Source organism: Anomaloglossus baeobatrachus, chromosome 2, assembly GCF_048569485.1.
Source record: "Anomaloglossus baeobatrachus isolate aAnoBae1 chromosome 2, aAnoBae1.hap1, whole genome shotgun sequence".
NCBI classification, from domain to species: Eukaryota; Metazoa; Chordata; class Amphibia; order Anura; family Aromobatidae; genus Anomaloglossus; species Anomaloglossus baeobatrachus.
Genome location: NC_134354.1, coordinates 355497022 through 355503021, shown reverse-complemented (window position 1 = coordinate 355503021; position 6000 = coordinate 355497022). Strand labels below are relative to the sequence as shown.

At 40.7% G+C, this 6000-nt stretch overlaps 1 non-coding gene across 1 annotated transcript; it reads right to left on the bottom strand.

Moving 5' to 3' along the window:
• Positions 1–5594: 5594 nt before the first annotated feature.
• Positions 5595–5667, bottom strand: TRNAV-CAC (transfer RNA valine (anticodon CAC)). Its single transcript has one exon. It is a non-coding gene; the product is annotated as a tRNA-Val (tRNA).
• Between the last annotated feature and the right edge of the window lie 333 nt (positions 5668–6000).

Genomic DNA, 6000 nt, shown 5'->3' with positions numbered 1-6000 from the left:
TTTCATATATTACAAGTCGATAGGAAAATACTTCAACACCAAAAATGGATTGGTTTCACTGGGGTTGAATCCAGGACCTGCTGCATATTAAGCAGACGTGATGACCTCTACACTATAAAACCTTTGAAATCCTGCAAAGTAATGGCAATTAGAGATGAGTTTTCACCGCCAGGGGAAAAAAAAAAAATTCGTAGCTCTGTTGGTGATGGAAGCCAAAACATCCCATCATTCGGCGACAAAGCCGAGAACTTCATATATTGCGGGTTGATAGGGTTTTATTTCAACACCATGAACAGATACGTTTTCCTGGGGATTCAACCTAGGACCTTCTGCGTGTTAAGCAGACGTGATGAGCACTACACTATGAAACCTGATGAAAGTTACTGTGTATTGGCTAGCAGAGCAGAATTGTGACTGATGGGGCCTTTTTATTGCTGAAGGAAAGTATTTTTGGTTAATGAAACATTTACAATTTTTATTATATATTTTAACAGTTTTATTCCTACAAAGGGATTTTGCTTAAATTGAAGTTTATATTGAATGTGTTACTTTTTTCTCCATAGTTTAGTCGTTTGCTTTTGTATTTAGGGGAACTATATATTTTAAAACAAATAGGATTTTTATAATATGGGATTATGTTTTCTGCTAAAATGGTCAATAAAAAAGAAACCCAAAATCGATGTTCTCTTTGTGATGGAAGCCAAAATGTATTGTCATTTTTTCAACGAAACCAAGAATTTCACATATTACAAGTCAATAGGAAATTACATCAACACCAAAAACAGATTGGTTTCACTGGTGATTGAACCCAGGACCTTCAGCATGTGAAGCAGACGTGATGACCACTACACTATGAAACCTTTGAAATCCTGCAAGGTAATGGCAATTAGAGACGAGTTTTGACCACCAGGGAAAAAAAAAACAAATTCGTAGCTCTGTTGGTGATGGAAGCCAAAACGTCCCATCATTCGGCAACAAAGCCAAGAACTTCATATATTGTAGTTTAATTGGGTATTATTTCAACACCAAGAACAGATTGGATTTACTGGGGATTGAACGCAGGACCTTCTGCGTATTAAGCAGACGTGATGACCACTACTCTATGAAACCTGATGGAAAGTTACTGTGTATTGGCTAGCAGAGCAGAATTGTGACTGACGGGGCCTTTTTATTGCTGAAGGAAAGTATTTTTGGTTAATGAAACATTTACAATTGTTATTACATATTTTACCAGTTTTATTCCTACAAAGGGATTTTGCTTAAATGGAAGTTTATATTGAATGTGTTACTTTTTTCTCCATAGTTTGGTCTTTTGCTTTTGTATTTATGGGAACTATATATTTTGAAACAAACAGGATTTTTATAATGCAAAAGAAACAGGAGAGCAGATGTGGTTGAAATGCAAAAGAGAATGACAAATTTTATTACATCATAAAAAACAGTTTTTAGATGTAGCACAGAAAAATACATATAGGTGCAACAACAGAGGGCACCTTGGCACATAAAGAGTTAATCAGAATTAACAAGGCAAGTAGAATACATAAGACAACAAGTATACAGCACAGATGGCAAAAAATACAAAGTTACATGCCAGGTGATACCAGAGAACAATAGCTGGTGTGCAAGATAAGATAAAATTATACAGCACACTGGGTTTGTCAGTATATGCAAGCAATGATACATATCAGTGGCTAAATATATGCAAACACTGCTCACCAGCATGCCAGGTGATACCAGAGAACAATAGCTGGTGTGCAAGATAAGATAAAGTTATACAGCACACTGGGTTTGTCAGTATATGCAAGCAATGATACATATCAGTAGCTAAATATATGCAACACTGCTCACCAGCATGCCAGGTGATACCAGAGAACAATAGCTGGTGTGCAAGATAAGATAAAGTTATACAGCACACTGGGTTTGTCAGTATATGGAAACAATGATATATACCAGTGGCTAAAAAAATGTAAACACCGCTCACCAGCAATGATATAAAGTGCCAGATAAGTGCAGGAGCCAGAGACCAAAAGATCCCCCTCAGAAGCAAGATAACGCGCGTTTCAGGTCTTGTTAGTATAACCCTTCATCAGACCAAGGAGGGGTGGTGACTCATCTGTTCCCAGAAGCTTTAATAGACCATATGGTTCATCACATGGATCGGACAGGCCAGTCAGTGCAGGTTTAAGCTGGCACATGCGCGGTCATTGCTAATCCCACTAGCAGATGCGAGCAAAGTCAAGCCGAGGAGTGCAGGGGAGAGGGCTAAGGCAACGCCCCCCCACGAGCAAAACTCCGCCCTTGAGACATCGCTAAGCATGCCAGGGAGAGAAGAAAGACCAGGCATGTGCACACCACACATACTGGAACATACAAAGATACAGATATACGGGCTCCCACACAAACAGCAGTATAGGAACGCCAAGGAAAGAGGGCAAAGAAATAATGAAATGGCAGGAATCACAAGAATAACAGTAGTTAGCCCTCGACCAAGCAGTATATAATCCCGGCTGTCATGGGGGAAGCCACTTTGTAATCATAGTCCAGATGCACGATGTATTCAGGTAGTCATATTAACAGAGGCAGTGATCCATAGAGAGCAGAATATGGAAGCTGCAAAGAAAAGGGCACAAAATGGCATAAAACACTTGCAGCAATAAAATTAGAATATAAAAACAGAGGTAAAAAATTGCATAGGTGGTAAAAAACCATATCTAGCAAAAAAAGGGGGGGAGGAGGACAGGGGTCTAAAGGAAGGGGGCAAAGCTAAGGGACTCATTCAGACCAGACGGAGCCATAGTACCCAGTAGGGTGATCCATTTGGTTTCTTTTTGGGCGAGGATCTTTTTAAGGTTCCCGCCCCTATTGCCGCCATGTACGACATCTATCCCTATGACACGCAATGATCTCGCATTACATCCGTGATGGTTCCGAAAATGCCTAGGAAGGGTCTTAAGAGTAGAAATATCGGTCACCGTCTTGGCAGCACCAATATCTCTCACATGTTCACGCACTCTCACCCGCAATTCCCTAGAAGTTAAACCTATGTATATCTTAGGGCAACTACATTTAGCATAATAGATAACATAGGAAGTTGCGCATGAGATGTAACACCTAATATCAAATGTCCGACTACCATCTGCGGTGGAAAAGGTCTTACTGCGAGAGACATTGGTGCACGCAAGACAGCGACCGCAGGGAAAACACCCACGAATAGGATTAGTAGAACCAAAGGGATGGGAAATCACAGGAACGTAATGACTATGTACGAGAAAATCTCGTAGATTTTTGGAACGGCGTGCCGTCATTAGAGGATAATCAGGGACCAAATCCCTTAGGGTAGGATCAGATTTTAGTATCGGCCAGTGTTTGTTTAATATGGCACGCATGTTATGCCATTCATGGTTGCACGCAGATATGAATCGAGCCTCTCCTGCCCCCGTATTCGCCTGACTAGATGGCTGCAGAAGCTCCTGTTGATTAGTATTCTTTGCCCTATTGTACCCCTTCTTTATGACACGATGGCTATATCCCCTATTAACCAATCTCGATGTTAGATCATTGGCCTGGGACTGAAAATTATCAGATGTAGAGCATATCCGCCTCATTCTGAGAAATTGCCCAACCGGGATGGCTTGGATGGTACTAACAGGATGAGAAGATGAGGCATGTAAAAGGGAGTTGACCGAGGTAGGCTTCCTAAAGACATTCGTCTGTAGTTGCCGACCACGGTCAACTCCAATCATAATATCCAAAAAATCAATAGACTGTAAATCATATCTAAAAGTGAGCTTAAGGTTCAATGAATTATGGTTTAAAACACCCATAAAGTCCGAGAGCTGCTCCACGGTACCCTGCCACAAAACAAAAACATCATCAATATATCTTAACCAGCACTGCGCATGGGTAGCGGCTGGCACGCCCTCGTCGCCAAAAATGCCCCTCTCCCAATGGCCGAGGAACATATTAGCGTACGAAGGCGCACAGGCCGCGCCCATCGCAGTGCCTCTGGTCTGTAAATTAAAACCGGTCTTTGAAAATGAAGAAATTGCGTGTCAGGATAAAGTGGAGCAGCTCCAGGATCAGCTCACACAAATGGCCATCACGGTTGGTATTGCTCAGAAAGAAGCGGACTGCCTCCAGACCATCATCATGGTTAATATTGGTATAAAGTGACTCTATGTCCGACGTGACAAGAAGGGTATCAGAATCCACAAAAATCCCGTCGACCCTATTCAGGACGTCCGTCATATCCTTAACATAAGATGGCAATGTTTCCACAAGAGGTTTTAAATAATAGTCGATAAAGCGACAGACAGGGTCGCATAAGCCATCTATGCCGGATACGATAGGGCGCCCCGGAGGGTGTTTGGGATTCTTGTGGATCATGGGCAGGAGATAAAAGGTGGGGATTTTGGGAGATGCAACGAAGAGGCCATCAAAAACCTTCTTTGTTATAATTCCTTCATCCAAAGCCCCGTGCAAGATCCGGTATAGCAAATCTGAGAAGGGGAATGTATGTTTAATAGGATATTGGATTATGTTTTCTGCTAAAATGGTCAATAAAAAAGAAACCCAAAATCGTAGTTCTCTTGGTGATGGAAGCCAAAATGTATTGTCATTTGGCAATGAAACCAAGAATTTCATATATTACAAGTCGATAGGAAAATACTTCAACACCAAAAATAGATTGGTTTCACTCGGGTTGAACCCAGGACCTTCTGCGTATGAAGCAGACGTGATGACCTCTACACTATGAAGCCTTTGAAATCCTGCAAAGTAATGTCAATTAGAGACGAGTTTTCACCGCCAGGGGAAAAAAAAACAAATTCGTAGCTCTGTTGGTGATGGAAGCCAAAACATCCTGTCATTCGGCAACAAAGCCAAGAACTTCATATATGGCAGGTTGATAGCACTACACTATGAAACCTGATGGAAAGTTACTGTGTATTGGATAGCAGAGCAGAATTGTGACTGACGGGGCCTTTTTATTGCTGAAGGAAAGTATTTTTGGTTAATGAAACATTTATAATTTTTATTATATATTTTACCAGTTTTATTCCTACAAAGGGATTTTGCTTAAATTGAAGTTTACATTGAATGTGTTACTTTTTTCTACATAGTTTAGTCGTTTGCTTTTGTATTTAAAGAAACTAAATATTTTGAAACAAACAGGATTTTTATAATATGGGATTATGTTTTCTGCTAAAATGGTCAATAAAAAAGAAACCCAAAATCGTAGTTCTCTTGGTGATGGAAGCCAAAATATATTATCAGTTGGCAACAAAACCAAGAATTTCATATATTACAGGTTGATAGCAAATTACTTCAACAGCGAAAACGGCTTGTTTTTACTGGGGATTGAACCCAGGACCTTCTGCGTGTGAAGTAGACGTGATGACCACTCCACTATGAAACCTGTGAAATCCTGCAAAGTAATGGCATTTAGAGACGAGTTTTGACCGCCAGGGAAAAAAAAAAAATAATTTGTAGTTCTGTTTGTGATGGAAGCCAAAACATCCCGTCATTCGGCAACAAAGCCGAGAACTTCATATATTGTAGGTGGATAGCGAATCATTTCAACACTAAGAACAGATTGGTTTCACTGGGGATTGAACCCAGGTCCTTCTGCATGTGAAGCAGACGTGATGACCACTACACTATGAAACCTTTGAAATCCTGTAAAGTAATGGCAATTAGAGACGAGTTTTGACCGCCAGGGGAAAAAAGAAACAAATCCGTAGCTCTGTTGGTGATGGAAGCCAAAACATCCCATCATTCGGCAACAAAGCCAAGAACTTCATATATTGTAGTTTAATTGGGTATTATTTCAACACCAAGAACAGATTGGTTTTACTGGGGATTGAACGCAGGACCTTCTGCGTGTTAAACAGACGTGATGACCCCTACTCTATGAAACCTAATGGAAAGTTACTGTGTATTGGCTAGCAGAGCAGAATTGTGACTGACGGGCCTTTTTATTGCTGAAGGAAAGTATTTTTG